This window comes from Physeter macrocephalus, chromosome 1 (genome assembly GCF_002837175.3).
Source record: "Physeter macrocephalus isolate SW-GA chromosome 1, ASM283717v5, whole genome shotgun sequence".
In the NCBI taxonomy this organism is placed as follows: Eukaryota; Metazoa; Chordata; class Mammalia; order Artiodactyla; family Physeteridae; genus Physeter; species Physeter macrocephalus.
Window position 1 is genome coordinate 118,174,646 of NC_041214.2, and position 12,020 is coordinate 118,186,665.

The following is a 12,020-nucleotide window of genomic DNA, read 5'->3' on the forward strand; positions in this document are numbered from 1 at the left end:
CTCGGCGAGCGATTCTCCCCGATCCCTCCAGCGACCGCTGAGCCACCGGGGCAGGGGGTGCTACTCGCCCTGCAGCACTTCCTCCTCTCCCCTGCCTCCGGAGACGCCCCCATTCCCTTCCTCCTTCTACCTCGGGTAGGGGTGGGTGGGAAGGGAAGGGAGAGGAGGCACACCTAGCTCCGGCGGGCCTGGTTCCTGGGACACCATGTCGGACTCTGAGGAGGAGAGCGAGGACCAGCAACTGAGAATCTTTGTGCTGCGGGGCGGCACCTCAGGGCAGACCTCCTTAGCTACGTGTTTTGCTCAAGAAACTTTTGGGAAACAGTACAAACTATAGGACTGGATTTCTTTTTGAGAAGAGTAACGTTGCCAGAAAACTTGAATGTTACTCTTCAAGTTTGGGACATAGGAGGGCAGACAATGGGAAGCAAGCTGTTGGATAAATGGATATACATCCATTTATGTATGGAGCACAGGGAATCCTCTTGGTATACAATATTACAAATTATCAAAGCTTTGAGAATTTAGAAGATTGGTATTCTGTGGTGAAGAACGTGAGGGAGGAATCAGAAACTCAGTCACTGGCTGCCTTGGTGGGCAATAAAATTGATTTGGAGCATATGCAAACGGTAAAACCTGAAAAACACTTAAGGTTTTGCCAGGAAAATGGTTTTAGTAGCCACTTTGTCTCAGCAAAGACAGGAGACTCTGTCTTCCTGTGTTTTCAGCAAGTTGCTGCTGAAATCCTTGGAATCAAGTTAAACAAAGCAGAAAAAGAACAGTCACAGAGGGTGGTGAAGGAAGATATTGTAAACTACAACCAGGAACCTATGTCAAGAACTGTAAACCCTCCTAGAAGCTCCATGTGTGCAGTTCAGTGAGCGCGTTTTTCTTCTGTATTGATAGTTCCGGCTTCCCTTGGCCTCTGTGTGGGCCGGAGGACGTCTAGGAATTTGTTTTATCAGTGACCATCTCTGTAGTTCAGTTAACGCTTTCCTCTCAACTCGCTTCATCATTGCGTGCTGCCTCAGCCGTAGGCCGGCAGCTCCTTGAGCTGAAAAGAACTCAACTTTGGGACAACACACTTTGAATTCAAAATGGAAAGCCCATTCTCTGGAATTAGACTGCTTCACTGAAAACGAATAATGTTGGTTCTCTTTATGTCCTCACTTCTTTTCTCCCTGATGTAAGTTTTTTTAAACAAATATGAAAACTATCCAAGTCTTGATCATCAGCCAGGATTTTGCCACAGCACAGTTTCATATTCTTATCTGAACTCATACCTGGCAAAGTATGCTTCAGAGTGCAAACATTTAAACGAGTAAAATACTTTATCTACAGATACTTAAGAAGGCATTCTTTTGCTGTCTATTGTAAGTGAAAATATATAAAGCTGTATCTAGCTGAAAATGCTTGAAATAAAGCTATAATAGAAATATTTTTTCCTTTTTTAAAAAAGAGCCTAAATTCTTTATATTTTAGCTGTAGCTCACAAAGTAGTATTTGATATTGTATTTTTTATTATTATATCATGGTCATTATGTATTGTGTAATACTCAGGTTAGATTGGCTTTGTGAATTCTGATTAACGTTCAGCTGATGCTCCATGTGGACTTTCTCCTGCAAACTGTGTAAGAGTACTCCCAGAATGAGTTATGACTATTGTTGGATCATTGTGGACTGTACCTGAGGTTCAGATGTTTTTCTCCGGCAAAAAAATTTATTTAAATTACAAAAAAAAAAAGTACACATGACCAGTGTACAGCTCCCCAACACACACTGAGTCTCTTCTTGTCAATCAAGAAAATACAGGACATGATGATATAGGAAGAGAAGCACAGCCTGAGGCCACGTGCACTTTCGTTACATCTCTTGTAGTCCCATAAAGAATGTGGCATGCCACAAATAACCAGATTTTTAAAAAATCTCAAACCTCATATAATTGGTTTTTCACTGCATAGTTTCAAATAATAAATAATAACTTTTAAGCACTTAAGAGATATTCCTCAATGGTTATGTTTAATATTCTTATACATTTAAACAAAAAAAAAATCTGGCTATAGAATTCTTTTTTTCCTTTTGCCTCTTCTATTAAGCTAGAAGTCAAGAGGAAAGTAGGATTCTTCCCTCTGTTTTCCCCACTTTCTCTAGCTTCACTGGGTCTCAAGTTTCTACAAACTCATCACACACTCAGATAATGATGCATAGACCTTATAAGGAGGACAGAGGAAGCCGTTTGCAATATAGCACCTAGACAAATTCCAAAATATTTTGTGGGGTAGAGCCAACTTGCTGTCAAAATCAGACATTCTTTTCTTCTACATGGAAATGTTCGCTACTGGCAGATTTCCGTATCTTTCTGACATACCCACACCTTAAGTTTTATACTATGCACACCTATATAAAAACTCAAGCTCAAGACAATAATCCTGAGCCATCAAATAGGCTGATTTAGCACCAGCACAATATTATAGAAGGCATGTAGCATTTAAGGGGATTTTATAACTATTACTCTCAATAATAGATAAAGGATTGATGATTAAGTTATTCAAAAATTCACTATATAATGATTCATATCCTATTCCTCTTTCTCTCATGTCACATGTCTGTAAATATCAGCAAATCCCATTGGCTTTACCTTAAAAATCTATTCAGAGTCTATCTACTTGTTGCCATCACTACTGCTACAGTCATGTTCAAGGTACGGTCATCTCAAGCTTATAGAACTGCAACAGCCTCAAAATTTGTACCTCTGCTCCCACCTCTGCCCCTCTCTTAGTCTATATCCCTTTCACACAGAAGCCATAACATAAAAATAATATAATAATTAAGTAAAAATATAAAAATCATCTCAAAGAAATTGAAGACGACACAAATTGAAAGATATACTGTGTTCTTGGATTGGAAGAATCAATATTGTTAAAATGACTATACTACCCAAGGCAATCTACAGATTCAATGCAATCCCTATCAAATTATCAATGGCATTTGTCACAGAACTATAACAAAAAAATTTTAAATTTCTATGGAAACGCAAAAGACCCCAAATACCCTAAACAATCTTGAGAAAGAAGCACAGAGCTGGAATCATGCTCCCTGACTTCACACTACACTACAAAGCTACAGTAATGAAAACAGTATGGTACTGGCACAAAACAGACATATAGATCAACGGAACAGGATAGAAAGCCCAGAAATAAACCCATGCATTTATGGTCAGTTAATCTACAACAAAGGAAGCAAGAATATACCATGGAGAAAAGGCAGTACTTTCAATAAGTGGGGCTGGGAAAACAGGACAGCTACATGTAAAAGAATGAAATTAGAACGTCTGTAGCACCATATACAAAAATAAACTCAAAATGGATTGAAGACCTAAGTATAAGACCAGATACTATAAAACTCTTCGAGGAAAACAGGCTGAATCCTCTTTAACATAAAGCAACATATTTTTGAATCTGTCTCCTAGAGTAATGGAAACAAAAGCAAAAATAAACAAATGGGACCTAATTAAATTTAAAAGCTTTTGCACAGCAAAGGAAAGCATGAACAAAACAAACATATAATCTACAGAACGGGAGAAAATATTTGCAAATGATGTGACTGACGAGGGATTAATTTCCAAAGTATACTAACAGCTCATACAGCTCAATATCAAAAAAACAAACAACCAAATCAAAAAATGGGCAGAATAACTGTTATGTGTTTTTGCTCCAGGGAGCAAACAGGTACAAAGCTAGTCTCTGAAAGAAATGGCAAAAGGCTTCAGGGAGGGGAGGAAGGAGATAAAAACCCCATTCTGACATGCACCCCAGTGTTTATAGCAGCACTATTTACAATAAACAAGACATGGAAGCAACTTAAATGTCCATCAACAGATGAATGAATAAAGAAGATGTGATATATATATATATACATACATATACACACACATACACACACAACTACATACATACATACACACACACATATACATACAATGGAATATTACTCAGCCATAAAAAAGAATGAAAAAATGCCATTTGCAGCAACATGGATGGGCCTAGAGATTATCATACTAAGTAAGTCATACAGAGAAAGGCAAATATCATATCACTTACATGTGGAATCTAAAAAGATGATACAAATGAACTTATTTACAAAACAGAAACAGACTCACAGATAGACAACAAACTTATAGTTACCAAAGGGAAAAGGGCGGGGGGGGTAAATGAGTTGGGATTAGCAGATACAAACTACTATATATGAAATAAACAAGGTCCCATTACATAGCACAGGCAACTTTATTCAGTATTTTGTAATAAATTATAATGGAAAAGAATCTGAAAAAGAATATACATATATATTGTGTCTGGCTTGTTTCACTTAGCATTATGTTTTCAAGGTTTATGCATGTTGTAGCATGTATCAGAATTTCCTTCCTTTTTAAGGCTGAAAAATATTGCATTTCATGTATATACCATATTTTGTTTATCCATTCATTCATCAATGGACATTTCATTTGTTTCCATCTTTGGCATTGTGAATAATGCTGCTGTGTACATGGGTATTCAAATATCAAGTCCCAACTTTCAATTCTTTTGATATATACCTAGAAGTGGAATTGCTGAACTGTATGGTAATTCTATGTTTAATTTTTTGAGGAACTGTCATACTGTCTTCCACAGTTGCTGCACCATTTTATGGCCTACATTTGACATAGCCCATGACTTTCTACATCATCTTGGAGATGGAAGCTGACAATGTATGGCATGGCTGCTAGGAAAAGCAATGGCTCGAGGACCCTGGGCTCAGTATGTGGGTGTCCAAGCATGGAGAAGGAAGCCTCCATTTGTTACTGTGCCCTCCGTTAAGCCAATGATGGTCCAAAGGCAGTCACAGCTCCAGAACCTTGGTCTGTCCTTGCTGCTCTGTTGGCTAATTTATTAGACTACTGCTGCCTGCTGCTTGAGACTAAAGGATGGGAGAACTAGAGGAAATGTTACTAACCCCAAGAGAACAAAGAGCCTGGGAATAGGAAAAGTGCCTGCCTTGCTTCAGCTCTTTGCATGTGCTTGCCCAGCAGCTAGGGAAGGTCAAGATTACAGGAAGCTAGGATTGTTGTTCTTGAGGCAATTAAAATTTGGAAAAATTGAGACCAAAGCCCTGCTCTAAAGGGAAGTGAGCACAAGGTATTGTGAATTTGTGTGTATTGATTGGCATGGGAGAACCTCCAGACTTAGGGAAGAGTCTAGAGAGGCTGGGGTCAGGGCATGTGAGAGAGTTCATGCTCTTAACCACCATATTATACAACCTCTTTCAGTTTTCAGAAAACAATTAAATTTTATTTTTCTTTTAAATCCACATACAGAGACATTAACTTGATTTATTCTACGTTACCCAATCCCTCCCTCCCTCCACCTCCAAGTTCCCTGACAAGGTTTATCCTAACGGTACATACATTTAAATTTTTATTTTTTCAGAGCTGATTTTGAATATAGAATAAAGTTCTTTGAAATTCCCCAATAAATGCAAATAAAATTTTGAATCAATATTTGATATACTAGCAAGCTGTGCCAAAGCAATTTTTATCACTACAAAAGGCAAGTTACAATGGCCCGATGATTCTTTCATTTGTTCCATTATTTATTTAATAACACCTAGAGCATATGATCTTTTGAGTTAATCTTACAGATGAAAAGTCTCATAAAGAGTGGAAAAGCGAACAGACGGCATAATTCCAGGAAAGGCCAGGAATCTTAGTACTTTTCTGCCCGGCAATTTGAAGTAAAATTCACATCAAAACTGAAGCAGGCTATCTGTTGTCTGGGTTAGAGTTTACAGGAAAAAGCATTAAGTATCACCAACAAGCATATCATCTCTGACTCCAGGGATGTTCCCACACCCTCTAATTGGTTCCATTCCATACTAATCAATACATTACAAGCACCTAATAGGCCCTCCTGCAAATTCTAGGGAAACAACTCACTGCAGAAAGCACTGTAGCCCTGAATGTTCATACTCAAGTGCAAATGTTAATTCATGCAGTACTTGCATTAAACTGGGCTAATTATCTACTGAAGGAATCTATTAAAGGCATGCTGTCAATCCTACAGATTGGGTTCAGCAAAGTGAAACTGAATTGCTTGTCTTTTCAGCTAATTACAAAACTCTGTCTGACATGTTTTAAGAATGGTCAAAAAAAAGTACACATGGGCGCAGGGGGAAGGGAGGTGGGCAAGATGACACTCGGCGAGCGATTCTCCCCGATCCCTCCAGCGACCGCTGAGCCACCGGGGCAGGGGGTGCTACTCGCCCTGCAGCACTTCCTCCTCTCCCCTGCCTCCGGAGACGCCCCCATTCCCTTCCTCCTTCTACCTCGGGTAGGGGTGGGTGGGAAGGGAAGGGAGAGGAGGCACACCTAGCTCCGGCGGGCCTGGTTCCTGGGACACCATGTCGGACTCTGAGGAGGAGAGCGAGGACCAGCAACTGAGAATCGTTGTGCTGCGGGGCGGCACCTCAGGGCAGACCTCCTTAGCTACGTGTTTTGCTCAAGAAACTTTTGGGAAACAGTACAAACTATAGGACTGGATTTCTTTTTGAGAAGAGTAACGTTGCCAGAAAACTTGAATGTTACTCTTCAAGTTTGGGACATAGGAGGGCAGACAATGGGAAGCAAGCTGTTGGATAAATGGATATACATCCATTTATGTATGGAGCACAGGGAATCCTCTTGGTATACAATATTACAAATTATCAAAGCTTTGAGAATTTAGAAGATTGGTATTCTGTGGTGAAGAACGTGAGGGAGGAATCAGAAACTCAGTCACTGGCTGCCTTGGTGGGCAATAAAATTGATTTGGAGCATATGCAAACGGTAAAACCTGAAAAACACTTAAGGTTTTGCCAGGAAAATGGTTTTAGTAGCCACTTTGTCTCAGCAAAGACAGGAGACTCTGTCTTCCTGTGTTTTCAGCAAGTTGCTGCTGAAATCCTTGGAATCAAGTTAAACAAAGCAGAAAAAGAACAGTCACAGAGGGTGGTGAAGGAAGATATTGTAAACTACAACCAGGAACCTATGTCAAGAACTGTAAACCCTCCTAGAAGCTCCATGTGTGCAGTTCAGTGAGCGCGTTTTTCTTCTGTATTGATAGTTCCGGCTTCCCTTGGCCTCTGTGTGGGCCGGAGGACGTCTAGGAATTTGTTTTATCAGTGACCATCTCTGTAGTTCAGTTAACGCTTTCCTCTCAACTCGCTTCATCATTGCGTGCTGCCTCAGCCGTAGGCCGGCAGCTCCTTGAGCTGAAAAGAACTCAACTTTGGGACAACACACTTTGAATTCAAAATGGAAAGCCCATTCTCTGGAATTAGACTGCTTCACTGAAAACGAATAATGTTGGTTCTCTTTATGTCCTCACTTCTTTTCTCCCTGATGTAAGTTTTTTTAAACAAATATGAAAACTATCCAAGTCTTGATCATCAGCCAGGATTTTGCCACAGCACAGTTTCATATTCTTATCTGAACTCATACCTGGCAAAGTATGCTTCAGAGTGCAAACATTTAAACGAGTAAAATACTTTATCTACAGATACTTAAGAAGGCATTCTTTTGCTGTCTATTGTAAGTGAAAATATATAAAGCTGTATCTAGCTGAAAATGCTTGAAATAAAGCTATAATAGAAATATTTTTTCCTTTTTTAAAAAAGAGCCTAAATTCTTTATATTTTAGCTGTAGCTCACAAAGTAGTATTTGATATTGTATTTTTTATTATTATATCATGGTCATTATGTATTGTGTAATACTCAGGTTAGATTGGCTTTGTGAATTCTGATTAACGTTCAGCTGATGCTCCATGTGGACTTTCTCCTGCAAACTGTGTAAGAGTACTCCCAGAATGAGTTATGACTATTGTTGGATCATTGTGGACTGTACCTGAGGTTCAGATGTTTTTCTCCGGCAAAAAAATTTATTTAAATTACAAAAAAAAAAAGTACACATGACCAGTGTACAGCTCCCCAACACACACTGAGTCTCTTCTTGTCAATCAAGAAAATACAGGACATGATGATATAGGAAGAGAAGCACAGCCTGAGGCCACGTGCACTTTCGTTACATCTCTTGTAGTCCCATAAAGAATGTGGCATGCCACAAATAACCAGATTTTTAAAAAATCTCAAACCTCATATAATTGGTTTTTCACTGCATAGTTTCAAATAATAAATAATAACTTTTAAGCACTTAAGAGATATTCCTCAATGGTTATGTTTAATATTCTTATACATTTAAACAAAAAAAAAATCTGGCTATAGAATTCTTTTTTTCCTTTTGCCTCTTCTATTAAGCTAGAAGTCAAGAGGAAAGTAGGATTCTTCCCTCTGTTTTCCCCACTTTCTCTAGCTTCACTGGGTCTCAAGTTTCTACAAACTCATCACACACTCAGATAATGATGCATAGACCTTATAAGGAGGACAGAGGAAGCCGTTTGCAATATAGCACCTAGACAAATTCCAAAATATTTTGTGGGGTAGAGCCAACTTGCTGTCAAAATCAGACATTCTTTTCTTCTACATGGAAATGTTCACTACTGGCAGATTTCCGTATCTTTCTGACATACCCACACCTTAAGTTTTATACTATGCACACCTATATAAAAACTCAAGCTCAAGACAATAATCCTGAGCCATCAAATAGGCTGATTTAGCACCAGCACAATATTATAGAAGGCATGTAGCATTTAAGGGGATTTTATAACTATTACTCTCAATAATAGATAAAGGATTGATGATTAAGTTATTCAAAAATTCACTATATAATGATTCATATCCTATTCCTCTTTCTCTCATGTCACATGTCTGTAAATATCAGCAAATCCCATTGGCTTTACCTTAAAAATCTATTCAGAGTCTATCTACTTGTTGCCATCACTACTGCTACAGTCATGTTCAAGGTACGGTCATCTCAAGCTTATAGAACTGCAACAGCCTCAAAATTTGTACCTCTGCTCCCACCTCTGCCCCTCTCTTAGTCTATATCCCTTTCACACAGAAGCCATAACATAAAAATAATACAATAATTAAGTAAAAATATAAAAATCATCTCAAAGAAATTGAAGACGACACAAATTGAAAGATATACTGTGTTCTTGGATTGGAAGAATCAATATTGTTAAAATGACTATACTACCCAAGGCAATCTACAGATTCAATGCAATCCCTATCAAATTATCAATGGCATTTGTCACAGAACTATAACAAAAAAATTTTAAATTTCTATGGAAACGCAAAAGACCCCAAATACCCTAAACAATCTTGAGAAAGAAGCACAGAGCTGGAATCATGCTCCCTGACTTCACACTACACTACAAAGCTACAGTAATGAAAACAGTATGGTACTGGCACAAAACAGACATATAGATCAACGGAACAGGATAGAAAGCCCAGAAATAAACCCATGCATTTATGGTCAGTTAATCTACAACAAAGGAAGCAAAAATACACAATGGAGAAAAGACAGTCTCTTCAATAAAAGGTGCTGGGAAAACTGGACAGCTACATGTAAAAGAATGAAATTAGAATATCCTCTAACACCATATACAAAAATAAATTCAAAATAAATTAAAGACCTAAATGGGATACCGGATACTATAAAACTCCTAGAGGAAAACACAGGCAGAATACTGTTTTGGATCCATCTCCTAGAGTAATGGAAATAAAAACAAAAATAAACAAATGGAACCTAATTAACTTTAAAAGTTTTTGCACAGCAAAGGAAACCATAAACAAAACAAAAAGACAACCTTCAGAACGGGAGAAAATATTTGCAAACGATGTGACCAACAAGGGGTTAATTTACAAAATATACAAACAGCTCATACAGCTTAACATCAAAAAAACATACAACCCAATCAAAAAATGGGCAGAAGACCTAAATAAACACCTCTCTAAAGAAGACATACAGATGGCCAGCAGGCACATGAAAAGATGCTCAAAATCGCTAATTATTAGTGAAATGCAAATCAAAATTACAATGAGGTATCAATTCACACCAGTCAGAATGGCCATCATTAAAAAGTCTACAAATAATAAATGCTGGAGAGGGTGTGGAGGGAAAGGAACTCTCCTACACTGTTGGTGGTAATGTATACTGGTAGAGTCACTATGGGGAACAGTATGGAGGAGACTCCTTAAAAAACTAAAAATAGCACTGCCATATGATCTAGCAATCCCACTCCTGGGCCGATATCCAGAGAAAATTCTAATTTGAAAAATACATGCACCCCAATGTTCACAGTGGCACTATTTACAATAGTCAAGACATGGAAGCAACCTAAATGTCCACTGACGAATGGATAAAGAAGATATATACAATGGATATTCCTCAGCTATAAAAAAGAATAAAATAATGCCATTTGCAGCAACACGGATGGACCTAGAGATTATCACATTAAGTGAAGTAAAAGACAAATACCATATGATATCGCTTATATGTGGAATCTTAAAAAATGATACAAATGAAGTTATTTATAAAACAGAAATAGACTCACAGACACAGAAAACAAACTTATGGTTACCAAAGGGGATGGGGGGGAGTAGATAAATTAGGAGTTTGGGATTAAGAGATACACAATACTATATATAAAATAATACTCTGTAATAATTATACTATAATTATATATAATTATATTTAATTATACTCTGTTCATGCAGGTCTCTGATCAAATATCACCGGTCAGGAATGATAGGACCAAACTATCTAAAATCATACCTGTCATTGTGTGCCTCTCTCCTGATTTACTTTCATTTAGCATTTATCAGCATCTGATCAATTTGCTATTTCTTTTCTCCCAACTAAAATTATAAATTGCAAGAGATAAAAAAAAAGGTTTTATGTTCACTGTTCTATCCCCAGTGCCTAGAACAGTACTTGGAACATTGTGGCTACTCAATAAATATTTATTGAATAAATGAATGAATGAATGGCATGAGTGAATGTGACTGTGGATAACTGAACTATAAAGGGAAATCCATTTCATTACATGTTTTTTAGATCTTTACTCAAATTCCTGACCCTATTGCCTAAGTATGCTCAGCTTAACTGAATATTATTTTACTAAGGTGGAAAAATTATTTATAGGGATTAGGAAATATGTTAATATGTGAAGTACAAAAGTAGTTTTGTCTAGTTTTCGATGTTGTATATTCTTTTTTCATTCTTCTGTGATAATAATACACCCACAGATATCATATGAGCAGTAGTGCTTAGCAAAGCTGTGTGGCCTCATTAATGGTCTCATTTCTGCCAGGGGATGACACACTGTGAAGTAGTCATAAATTACAGGCTGATTAAAAAATACACACACACACACACATACACACACTAAAGTCTGTGTGTTGTCTAACACTAAACTTATTAACTTTAGCCTGCATCCCTGAATGCTGATATGAATTGGTGCCAAGAGGCCCGTAAGGAGGGAGAAAAAAGAGCAGGAAGGTAAATACAGAGGAGAAACATAGTTAAGAAAACTGGAGCAAAAAGTGGTAACATAAAAACACTAAATCTGTAGCAGGGAAGTATATCAGAGCCTCTTTAAATTGTAATGAAAAAATGCAGAAATGCAATATCAGAAGTTAAATAAGGTCATTCATAAGAGAATATTGTAGCATATTTCCAACCGTGGGAGTAAAAATTCATGAATAATATTAAAGGTATTTACATGATCCACTGTTCTCCTGAATAGTGCTTGCCTAATGTGATGAGATCTGGATTGCTTGAGCAAAATACAAATTTGGAATTGTAAGACCTAAACCTGACTGCCCATGCTATTAAAAAAGGAAGATGAACTTCTTTGAATAGTTTACATCAATATTATCACTTTACTCCATTTATGTTACAGATTATTGTGATTAAATTAATACTCTGGGGCTTTCCTGGTAGCGCAGTGGTTGAGAGTCTGCCTGCAGATGCAGGGGACACGGGTTTGTGCCCCGGTCCAGGAAGATCCCACATGCCGCGGAACAGCTAGGCCCGTGAGCCATGGCC

General features: G+C 37.8%; 2 pseudogenes; both read left to right on the forward strand.

The window, feature by feature from the left end:
* The first annotated feature begins 205 nt into the window (after positions 1–205).
* Positions 206–881, forward strand: LOC112063997 (ras-related protein Rab-28-like; annotated as a pseudogene).
* A 5,551-nt stretch (positions 882–6,432) lies between these two features.
* On the forward strand, positions 6,433–7,108 carry LOC102987833 (ras-related protein Rab-28-like; annotated as a pseudogene).
* Positions 7,109–12,020: the final 4,912 nt, after the last annotated feature.